Source organism: Palaemon carinicauda, chromosome 13, assembly GCF_036898095.1.
Source record: "Palaemon carinicauda isolate YSFRI2023 chromosome 13, ASM3689809v2, whole genome shotgun sequence".
Lineage (NCBI taxonomy): Eukaryota > Metazoa > Arthropoda > Malacostraca > Decapoda > Palaemonidae > Palaemon > Palaemon carinicauda.
In genome coordinates, this window is record NC_090737.1 from 131,956,943 (window position 1) to 131,969,442 (window position 12,500).

Sequence of the window (12,500 nt, forward strand, 5' to 3'; positions counted from 1 at the left end):
TTTTGCGTATTAAAAAACTTAGTCTTTCGCTTATTATGATTCTGCATTGTTTACGTATTAAAAAGTTTTCGGAATAAAATCTTCTGATTCAATAGTTTCTAATAAAAGTTTCTTTCAAGACCCTAAGACGTCTCGACATGTTTTTATTAATATATCTTGTTGCTAGATGTGTTAATTAAATTTTTTTTTCAGGTTAAACCGTCCCCTTGTTGGGTTATCCACTGGATAATCTGTCCGGGTCTCCAATGAGTCTCCAGAAGTGTTCTACTTCGACTTCTTCATAGAACTGATAAAGATGAATGTATACGAAGATCTGGCAGGTTTTCGACGCAACATTTTTCTTTGCTTCTGGTACATCTTTGGGTCTTTGCTCTCTGGCAAAGATTCGGTTCTTGGAGACGCCGCAACAATACAGGAATGCTTTGTCAGTAATTAGATTTAAGTTTTAGCTAAGTCATGTAAGTTAATGTTTTTTTTATTATAATTGTTTTCAAGTTTGCCAGTTCCCATTAAATTTTGTATGCTGCTGTAATAGATGTGATATTGTAACCTTAAAATTCTAAATTACTTACTTACTTTCTTTCCAGCTAGCTAGATTTGCATTTACCTGTCCTTTGAAGGAAATATCTTTAAAAGTAAGTTTGCACAGTATGTACTTTGTGCCATTTTAAATGCATAGCTACAAAATAAATCCTGCCAGTAACTCTTTCATAATGTAATGTCATCCAGTAGTCTGTGTTGATGTAACTTATAATACTGTAGTTTCTGTAGTTCTTGTAATGTGTTTATGATACTTTTAAAATGCTAACACCGTCAAGTTTCCAAATTAATCCTGCCAGTAATTTGTTAACCTAACGGAATGAACCCTTCTGTTTTTATCATATTAACGTTGAATGGTTTTTGCCTTAACCATTTTTTATACTGTAGTTTCTGTAGTTCTTGTAATGTGTTTATGATACTTTTAAAATGCTAACACCGTCAAGTTTCCAAATTAATCCTGCCAGTAATTTGTTAACCTAACGGAATGAACCCTTCTGTTTTTATCATATTAACGTTGAATGGTTTTTGCCTTAACCATTTTTTATAAACTTTCTATGCTAGAAGTATTCAACTATTACCAATATGTGAAGATTTTATTTGCCTTGATACTTCAAAATTCTAATTTAAAATGTATGAAATGCGTGTTTTCTTAATATTAAATTTCCCTCCCGCAAATATTAGCTATTATAGGCCAACTATTTCATATTTCGTAACTAATAAATTTAAAGCTATTATGAAATGCGTGTTTTCCTAATATTAAATTTCCCTCCCGCAAATATTAGCTATCATAGGCCAACTATTTCATATAATCGTAACTAATAAATTTAAAGCTATTAAGTTTCCCAAATATATTTTTAAGATAACTAACATCTATATTTCATATGGCTTTGGTTTTGTGAGTACAGTAACTTAATCTCTTAACCCAAATGCGTTAATAATCTATGACTTTTGAAATAGTTTTCTTTGAAGTGTTTTTATTGTTGTCTTGTTCAATGGTGTTTGTTCTGTAAGATGTGATTTTAGTTTTTGTATAGCTGTGTTAAATTGTTTATGTCCATTATCAAAGTTACGGGCACAAGATTTTTCTTTTTAATTTAAATTTAAATCCTAATTCCACTCCCTCTCCCTCTCTCCCTATCTTAACTTAGTTAACCTGGCAACTTGTTGAATGTAAACTGCTTTAATGTCAACTGTGTATTTTAGTCGAGCCATGCTAGATCGCTTAACAGGCTACATCCGAACGCTGAAACTAGTAGGAGCCTTGTTTGAAAAAATGCTCTTCGTTCCTCTGGATCTGAAGTGTATTTTCAGTGCAAATTTAATTTTTAAGTGGGTGATTTATCGAATACCGGTTACACGCAAACATAGCTGAAATCTGAAAGTTGAAACTAGTAGGAGCTATGTGAGCACATTATAGTCTATAGTACAGTTAGGTTTAAAATACTTGTGAAAATGTTGTGATAATTATGGTAAATGCAATGATAATGCAGATAATGTAATGATAATGCACAAATATATTGAATGCAAAAAAAAAAAAAAAGGTAAAATTTAGAAAAGGAAAAAAAATCTTTTAAATTAAAAAGAGAAAAAAAAAAGCCTAACTTAGTGCAAATTTTTTCTTCATAAAAATGAAAGGGGTGCCAACATACTTGAATATCCGAAAGTTGAAACTAGTAGGAAGCTATGTTAACGTATTAGTATTACTGATTAGGTTCTAAAATTTATGTAAAGGATTTTGAGCAGACAAAAGGGTTCATTTAATTTAATTTTAATTTTTTTTGAAGAAGTCAAATAAAAGCATCTAACAGACTTTTGTTCTATTCTATAACCCGTTGTTTATATTTGTAATTTGCCATTATTGATACACTGTATATGATTCTTCGTACATATATATCATGGAGCTGTTTTGACGCATCGTAATTAAGGAATTTCTAGTCATAATGACTATATTAGTATGGTCTGGTGTACTTTTGTACGTTCTAGACAATTAAGAGTTTGATGAAATGTTTTATAAAGATATTTCCATTCTATTGGTGTGTCTTTTTATTCTCTAGATATGTATTTTATTCCATGAAGTATTTGGTCTTATACCATACTACAGGAAATCATTAATTTTACGGCTGGAAAAGTGGTTTTATACCCTACTTGAATTTTTTTTTTTTGTAGAAACTGAAGATTTAAGATATACTTGTTCTGACTAGCTAACCATTCCTTCGGCTTTACAGCACATTGTCTCTACAGAATATTTGCAGTCTTACTTTTTTATTCAAATAGTACCCTAACCACTTGTAATATGTAAGTGTCAAATTTGGCACAGAATGCATAAATTAAAGTCAGGTTGTAATTTAACAATCCTCGCTGGATGCAAACATTTTTTCCAGTAACTGCAAGTTTGTAAGTTTTCAGAATTATTAAATTTCCAAGATTTATTAGAGGAAAGTTCTTTAACAAATCATAACTACATTATGGTTCTAAGTGAATAATTATGTAATATCCTGGTTACATAATTTGTGAACCAAGGGGTTTCTGTAGTAGCGGCTATCCTAAAATTAAACTCTCATGATTCTAAAACACTCACTTTTTCATACTAACTCATTGCAAAGTTCCTGACTAGATAGATATTTATCAAGTGTATAATTACACATTACAGTTGCACAATCTAAGCAATACAGTATAGAATATTAATAAATTTTAAATCTTTCATCTTTCTTTTTTTTTTTGGGGGGGGGGGTGTAAGTATAGCTGACTAGTGTGGTTAACATAGTTCTCAATTTTAGCAGCGTTACGAAATTTCTACATTTATCTTGGAGCTTGGATGTTGAAATATAGCTAGTATAACTAATCTCAATACCCAAATAAATGTAAAAACTGCTTGTTATCTAAGAAATGATGCGTTTATAAAAAAGCACCTGTATGAATATTCGGTTAAGAGACCTGTGGTAAACTCTCTAAATCATAATTACCAGAATTGACTACTGTAACTTCAGCCACTATGAATATTCGGTTAAGAGACCTGTGGTAAACTCGCTAAATTATAATTACCAGAATTGACTACTGTAACTCCAGCCACTACAAGTTACCGCAAGTACAAATTACTAAACATAACGGAGGAGCAAGACTGATAAAAGCTGTCCCACCCAGTGAGAAATATAACCATGCTATTTGGTCTATGTCTGCCGATCAAAGCGAGAAATGAGCTTAGAATATGTACAATAACACACTTAAGTTATCGGAATCGGCCGCCCAAAATATCTTAAGAATTGCAGCCAAAATAATCTTCCTGACACGAAAAGTTAGAGATGGTTTTAATCTACTGGAACCTAGATATGCCTACTGTAGGCTCTCAAGAGCCTTAAAACAAGCCTATACAATAAGCTCCCACAAGACATTGGAATAATTGAAGACATTAAAGCTTTCAAGAGGAAACTGAAAACTTTCTTATTGAGCGAGTGCTTCGATAGTGACTATCTGACAATAAGCGAGCAATACGCATTTTGAAAATTTAAATGCTCCCAAATGAACATCATAAAATGAACGTAAAGGTCCTGCAGAGTAGGGTTCCTCTGCTGTACAGGATCAGATAAGCAGCCCATTAAGAAAATAGATAATTGCTTGCAATTCAAGATTAGATATAACTTAAGCACGGCTTTTTTGTGTGGTTTAAGGTTTTTAGTAATGCTTGTCACATAAAATTTTGGGCAAAATATTTTATTTTTCCACGAGGGTTAATATAACATTGGTACCTTTGTTTAGTCGAAGCTACGAAAGTTTCTTGGTGCCATTAAGATACTTGTGGTATTATTTATTGAATTACAGTAAAAGGAGTATAGCATGCACACGGGAGGGGGAGAGAGAAAAAATTCAAAAGTTTCCTGTTTTCTTTTTATTCTGTTTACTTAGGATGAACCAATAAAAGGTATCAAAATTATGGAAACAGAGAAGTGATTTGTACAGACGTTAGTTCCCTAAAATATTAGTTTCTCGGTTTGTCATGTGTAAACAAACTTGATATAGATAATTCCCTTCAGGATTAGTATCATGGTGATCCTAATTTCAAATGATTTAAGAAAAATGCTTATTCTAGTCGGAAGAATGTTGGGACTATATTATCTACTGATATTCATGATATGATATATTCAAAATGATTAGAATTATTAAAATAATCAAAATTAATAAAATAAACAAAATTATTAAATTAAACAATTATTAAAATCATCCAAATTATTAAAATAGAATTTTAAATCAAAATTGTCAAAATCATCAAAAATCATTAAAATCAAAATTATTGAAAGAATCAAAATTATTAAAATCAAAATGAAAATAATCGAAATTATTACTATTATAGTCATTATCAAAATTAACATTATTATTGTTATTGAAATGATTGAAGTCAACATTAAAATTATTTGGCGTTAAGCTTCAAAATAGTGAGTTTTATGTTACATAATTATGAGAGCATTGATTATAGGTAACAACCAGATCTTTTGATCAAATTGTCTAAATCATGAAGGGTAAAGAGAGAAAGAAACCATATCATCCATTAGGTGTCATATAAATACCAGAAATCTACAAACATTTAAGTATATCATTCCACCGAACGTTGACCATGCTGATGTAACTCGAGCATGTTGGATTAAACTTCGTTTTCTTAATTAACTAAGCTATAAAGTCCTTTTTTTAACTTTTAACACCTAACGAGGGACCTCTACCTACTAGCCAGTTTAGACGATCCTTAACTAAAGATAAAGTATCCTACAATTGTTCTAAGAATATTTCTTCTAACGTGTATAACCCTTGCGTTCAAGAAGACGGCTTAACGTGGGCTAACAGTCTCCTCCACCAAGTGACGTCGGGCAAAAAAAAAAAAAAAAAAAAAAAAAAAAAAAAAAAAAAAAAAAAAACAAGTAGTATGTTCATTATAACAAACAAACACACGTACGAACATCCTAAATGACGAATAAAAACATAGTTGCTTATCTAAACCTAAGCCTAAGGATTACTAGAATAAAATTAATAAGACAATAAAAAAACCACATTTTGTTTTTTTTTGTTTTTATTTATAGCCCAGGCCAAGCCCACTTCTATCTTGTAAAACAGATTTAAAAATATATATATATTCTATAATCACTTCATAATGGATGGAAAAAAATATTTTGGTTATTTAGCGTGAAATACAATAGAAAATAAAGCTAACTTAAAAAAAAAAGTATTCTGGGATAAGAAGTAAAGCAAATAAACATGGAAATGCAGGTTATCATAGTGTAAGTTAGCATGTATATCCGATGGTGACACATCTCATATATAGCTTGAGTAGTAGGTCTGCTGCCTCGTAGGGAAGGGATTATTTAAAAAAATTATATACAACATTAAAACCTTAGTCTAACCTTATCTCATACTTTGTAAATGTATTTAAATTGCTAATGGGTTAACTATTATATCAATTATTACATACGCAGCAATATCAGTATCAAATATATACATTCTGACTATCGTAAATTTTATATTAAGACAAATTATTATCCGATTATAATCAAATGCGTGATAGCAAAATGTGATACATGAAGATCAAACCTCGAATCAAATTATTCACAATAAAATGCAAGTTGCTCATGCACTCGAACACACACCAAAAAAAAAAAAAATACTCATACACACACAAACACACACACACACACACACACACACACACACATATATATATATATATATATATATATATATATATATATATATACATATATATATATATATATATATATATATATATATATATATATATATATATATATATATATATATATATGTATACATATATATATATATATATATATATATATATATATATATATATATATATATATATATATATATATATATATATATATATATATACAGTGTATGTCTGTATAATTACAATGAAAGGGATCATAAACCCCATTTAACATACCAACCAATTTTACTTTTTCATTCATTACGAAACCGGTAAAATTTCAAATTAAATTTTTTTCATATTTTCTTTTTATATCAATATTTCATTTTTTAGCCACCTGTTATATAAATAGGTTTGAAATATGAATTTATAAACAACCAGGAAATATTACCATGAAACGGCTCCAACTGGCGGTTGAGTGAGTTTGAAAGCTGAAAATTAAGATATAACTACTATAACTGCTTTGAGCAATTGTCTTCTATTTTGTCCTTGGAAATTTGTCCACGTCTTTACCTTTGACTTCTCTTGACTAGACGTAGTCAGTTCTCTCCGGCTCGACTTCGAGTTAACATGTAGCTGATTAAGAGTCGGCTGCATGGCAGGGGAAAACTTTCCCAGACGAATATTTCTCTATTGTGTGGTGTTCTATTTGCTGTAAGTATATTTTGTGAATGCACTTTGTTAATTTCATTGATTATTTAAGTTAGACTTGATAAATTAGCAGACTTTAGTTACTGATTTACCTAGTTAAGATATCTACTGTATTGGGTATTTATTGTTTGTGCTTATGTGAACAATGTTGTGAATCTGTGGGCGGCACACTTTGTGATCCTGATTTACTATTAGTGTAATTAATTCACATCTAGTTTACGTTTGATTTAACTTTACGATATAGCTTTCTAAGCTTTTCAGAAAAGCGTTCCGTTTTGAGTTTTATTCCGCAAAAGCGTTATTCTTACTAGGAAACTTTATTATTGCAAAATTATTTGGCAATGTATTCAGTATCTTTTATTGCCTAGTCTGTGAATGTTAGTTTTAATTATTTCTTAATCTCCAACGGTATGTGTAAGAGCTTTCAATTATCGAGACGGTAAATCTATATACTAACTCCGCTACCAATAAAAGCATACCCCCTTTTTCTTTGGCTTTTGAATACATCTTGCTATGTCACACGAATGCTTTTTTAATACTAAAGATGGCACTTCGAATCACAGGTGGGACAAATAGTGGAGTTTTCGCATTTTGTAATACCGTAATCTTGGCAGTACTTCTTTCGAAGATATCGGAATAATGCTAAACTAAATATTTATAATTCTAATAACTATTGAGCCAAGGACTTGGAGAAAATCAAGACTGGTGTCAAAGTAGATGGTCAATGAGAAACCGCATCGGAAGTTTTTTTTTAATAATCCTCCATGGTTTTCAAGACTATAAAAATAGCGGTAGAGATCGTGTGCAGTGTTTGTGTTCAGTTCCTGAGTAAAATTGTTGCCTTATTGGTTTAGTCACGTGATTCTAGTATTTAAATACCAGTCACAAGTTAAATGGCGTTCAGTTTATTTGTAAAACTGACGCCTTATTGGTTTAGTCACTTTATTCTAGTTTTAATGCCTGTCCTGAGTAAAATGTATTTCAGGTTATTAGGAAATCTATCTCCTTTGTGGGTTTAGTAAAGTCATTAGTTTTAAAATGCCAGTCCCAAGTAAAATATGGTTCAGTTTATTAGTATAACTGTGGCCTTATTGGTTTAGTTACTTGATTCTACATTTAAAATAGTAGTCCCAAGTAAAATGTAGATGATAATTGGTCATGAACTATGACACTGGGGACTTATTTCTACGTAGAATAGTCTGCAGTAATGACATGACCTGTTTTTAACATAAAAAGAGGTCAGACTGAGGAGTAATTTGACTTTTAAGAATCGAGGGACTTAGTTTGTTTGGAAGTGGGTTTAATATTTATTTTTTAAACCAATTCTAGACCCAGCACCGGTTTTGATTTGTATCCATCTGAACCTTTTGACTTAATCTTTTTTTAGTGAAAGCACTTAAACTTTTATAACTTGCTGGCGGAGCTATTGTATAGAATTGCCGTTTAAACTATTTGAAGCCTAAAATTGTAGAGCTGTTGCATGCCTCATTTATTAAATATTAATTTACTCAAAATTTGCAGTTACATGCCTACTACTCTTACTGGTATTCATTTCTACTTTCTATATTGATAATTAAAATTGTTTATTGACACTATGGTGAATTTATTTGAATAGGCAACTACTTCCAGGTTATTTTTGAAATCTGGTAATTTAGAACTTAGTATTTGAATTATCAATTAATGGCTTACTTTGTGACCTTACACTAAAACCTATTTCTTGTTTCAGGTCCAGACTTTGTTCAACAGGGTATTGGTAGCAGATAATTCCAACAAATGCTCAGAAGTGTTCTTCTAGACTTCAAAGAACCGAAAGGCTGCAAGGTTTTAAAGATTGGCAGGCTCTCTTAAATACATGCATCCTTACTTCGGGAACATTGCAACCCTGCCTGTTACCTTTAGCGCAGGGTTCTTGGAGACTCCACAATAATACAGTTAAATGTTTGTACTGGTTTTATGTAAGGTTTAGGTTAGTTCATTGCAAAATCTTGGAAAGAATAAATTTTAGTTTGCGTGCGAGATGGTGCATGCGCTATTTCTTTAGGAATCTAAATTAGAAGATTTTGCAATATTTTTAGGAATAAGGATGAAGTTAGGGATTCAAGGTAGGATGTACTAACACTGTCTAGGTTCTCAGTTATCCCTGCTAGTAATGGGAGAACCTGACTGAATGAGCTACTGAATAGTGACTGGTTAATGTTTGCTTTTTGTTTTTGCATACATTTTTTGGCGTAAACTTTTAAACTGGGCGATTACAGAAACCAGTTAATTTCTTGTTCAAATTTGGCAATCTTGTAGGCTTTTTCTTCTGCACTAGGCTTTTGGATGTCAATTTTGTTTAATGTTTAATGTCATTGTTTGTTTCATAAATTTTTCTTTTACTTTATATAATGGTTCCAATTAGTTATTTAAAATTCGCGTAGATTTCATATATAAATTTTGATCTCTAAGGCTAATATAAATCTGCGCAGCAGTATTAGCCTTCCTGAGACCTTATCGGTATTATGATTATCTGTTTTGATAAGATTTTATGGAAAAATTTAAATTTGCCAACCATTCTGTTGTCAACTGCACTTTTTTTCTTTTTTATTCCCTTTATGAATTTTAGATTGGAGTAAGTTCTGAAAGCTTTGTGGAAGATTTAACTTTAAACCTTCATTAACCTGTCACATAATAAAGAAACTAGTTTTGTAATTCATGAAGAGAGCGTCGGCACCGCCATGCTTGGCAAGTCCGAAAGTTTAAATGAGTAGGAGGCTTTGCATGGAGTCCATTTATTGGACATTAGTTATGTAATTCTAAATTATTGACATAGACTCGAGAGTGAGACATAAAACTTGGCTGGTCCGAAAGTTGAAACTAGTAGGAGGCTTTGCACTATATCCAATGTATTGGATATTCACCATATCCAATGTATTGGATATTATTAGTAATTTTAGGCTGGAGACTGATTCCAGAATGAGGCATGAGACTTGGCTAGTCCGAAAGTTGAAACTAGTAGGAGGCTTGGTCTGGATTACTATGTATATTAGGTAAGAAGCTAAAGTATTAGTAGTCTTTAAACAAGATTTACTAAAATTTCAGGAGCTCATAAATATTTTTTATAATTAAATGAAGTCAAATAAAAAAAATCTAACCACTTATTTGTATTATGATTCCTTTTTGTATTATGTACTTAAGATCTATGACCACCTGAGGTTAAAGGACAATATTCTATAAAACTTTTTAGTGGTGTCAACTACTCTCAGATGAGTTGGTACAGTAACTACGACGTCGTCTGGCTATCTTGGACACTCCTCAGACCCAAACTATAAGGAAACCTTACCAGACTTTTTGCAAGTTTGTAGAAATTAATATTTTTCTTGTATTTTGGTCGTGGAAAAATAAATATGCGGAAAAAAAAATCTAAATTTTAAAGAGATTCTTACATCTAATGGCACCTGGAAAGGTTGTGGAAATAAATACACCCTGAACAGTTTGGTAAAAACCTTTCGACTTTTCTATACTAATTAAAGACATTGAAATCTTTAATTATTTATTTAATCCAATGAAAGTATATTGGGCTGCAGTAATAACCAGCTGATTACCACTAGAGTAGAGTATTTTTAGCAATAAAAGCAATTTTGCTTATCCATAAAGATTTTATTTATTGGAATTAACGATATTATGGTAATTAAATTTGGATAGTCCCCTTCCATACGAGGGCCAATGCAAGGCGGGCAGTCTCTAACCAATTACGTTGTATTGGTTAAAAGTGTAGATGAAGCCATAGACATGAAATTCTTAAGCAAACCATCATAGGGTACTTTGCTCTCTGCTCGACATCTGGGCTGGCAAAGATGAGTTTGCTTGATTATTTACTTCCAGCCTGAAACTGTTTTATCTGGGAACACAGTTTCAAAGCAAAAGAATAATGGGCAAATCAAGAGTGCCTGCCACGCAATTGCACGTTGTGCGGAAGGGGCTTTAAAGGCTCTAATCTTAATGCAGATATGTTAAGAATGGGAGATAGTCGCCTGGAGCGTGGGTCCAAATTTATTTTTAAAGGGTTTGTTTGGTTAACTGGGTAGACCCTGGTGGAGACTTTTTACTAATGCATTTTAATAGAGCATACTATCTCAACATTTCTGTAGTTATAGCAAGGAAGGAAACTTCCAGACATAAGATTCCAGAAGTAAAATCTTCGTTAACATTAGCCTGTTTACTTGGCATTTTCCTTGAATACCATATGCATGATAGTAAGTTTTTGGTCTACAAGTTTTATATGATTGGGTATATCCTTGAGTCACTTGTCTTAGTCTGCAATTTGAGCATCTTCCACCAGAGGGGCTAATTCAGGGCAGTAACTCAGATTTGACTGGAATTCTCAGTTACCAGATCGAGCAGTCTATGACGTCATCTACACCCTTGATCACTCACCATATACCACATAATTGATAAAGGCCAATCCACACTATTGAGTAAGCCTGAGGGAAGTATTCAAATCTCAAAGAAAGGTGCTTTCTGGCCACGTGCCAATATACAGATATTAAGGTACCATATTTTATAAAATACCCTTAATGAATATCAAAAACTTATTTCTTCCAAATTCATTCACTAAACTTTAAAGTCTTTTATATAAAATCTTATAAAAATTCTTGTTTTCTAACTTATCACAAAAAAGGGTACCTTCATGTTCTTTTTAATTAAATCTACAAAAATCATTTAATCATAATTTGAGTAACAAATATATTCAGCAAAGAAGCCAAATTAATATCTATCAGTAATGGAAAAAACTTGATTTTCAAACTACTAATATTAGCAATTGGAGACATTGCTTGAAAAATCCTGAATTAGGGGCATGGAGAGAGAGAGAGAGAGAGAGAGAGAGAGAGAGAGAGAGAGAGAGAGAGAGAGAGAGAGAGAGAGAGAGAGAGGAGAGAGAGAGAGAGAGAGAGAGAGAGAGAGAGAGAGAGAGAGAGAGAGGTGGGTATTTTGGTAAGAAAAATAAGCAGGATAATATTAAAATGCCTCAAATTGAAATATACCGAGTAATGATGCAACTCCCAGAATACTTACAAGATTGTTTTGTAGAAAATGGCATGGAGGCAAACCCTGATGAATGGGAGCTAGCAGTGTTGGTGAAAATAGTAAAAAAGAGAAGGTGTGACTGATTGCAATATTTTCAGAGGCATCACACTTACGTCAGTTGTCATGACAATATATAGTAGTTCCTTCTAAAGACTACAGAGAAAGATTGATGAAAAAGCAGGATTTAGAAAAGGTATAAGTTATACTGACCAATTTTCATTTTAAGACATGTACAGTAATATGTAAAATATAGAATCCATTTTTGATGGCACTTTTGGACTATGAAAAGCCCTTTAATAGTATGCACCAGACAATTTTGAGGAGTCTTGCGTTATTATGGAGTTCTTCTTAAACATGTAAATTTGATCGTCTGTTCATGAGCATAAGTGCAAAATAATGTTAGTGAACAGTGAAGTACTTCAAGGGAATACATTGTAACCTATGTTGTTTACGCTCTTCATGGATTTTGTTAGGCAGAGAACAGTTGGGAATGGTAGAGAAAGATTGGACTGTATTGGTAACACGAAATAAG

General features: G+C 31.8%; 2 long non-coding RNA genes across 2 annotated transcripts in view; both read left to right on the forward strand.

Annotated features, from left to right (window-relative positions):
* Positions 1–917, forward strand: part of LOC137652429 (uncharacterized) — a 2,352-nt gene extending 1,435 nt beyond the window's left edge. The window contains exon 2 of the long non-coding RNA XR_011046273.1: positions 193–917. This is a non-coding gene — a long non-coding RNA (uncharacterized lncRNA). The remainder of the gene's footprint in view (positions 1–192) is intronic.
* A 5,857-nt stretch (positions 918–6,774) lies between these two features.
* On the forward strand, positions 6,775–10,037 carry LOC137652090 (uncharacterized). The gene is made up of 2 exons (XR_011046179.1): positions 6,775–6,904; positions 8,628–10,037. It is a non-coding gene; the product is annotated as an uncharacterized lncRNA (long non-coding RNA).
* Positions 10,038–12,500: the final 2,463 nt, after the last annotated feature.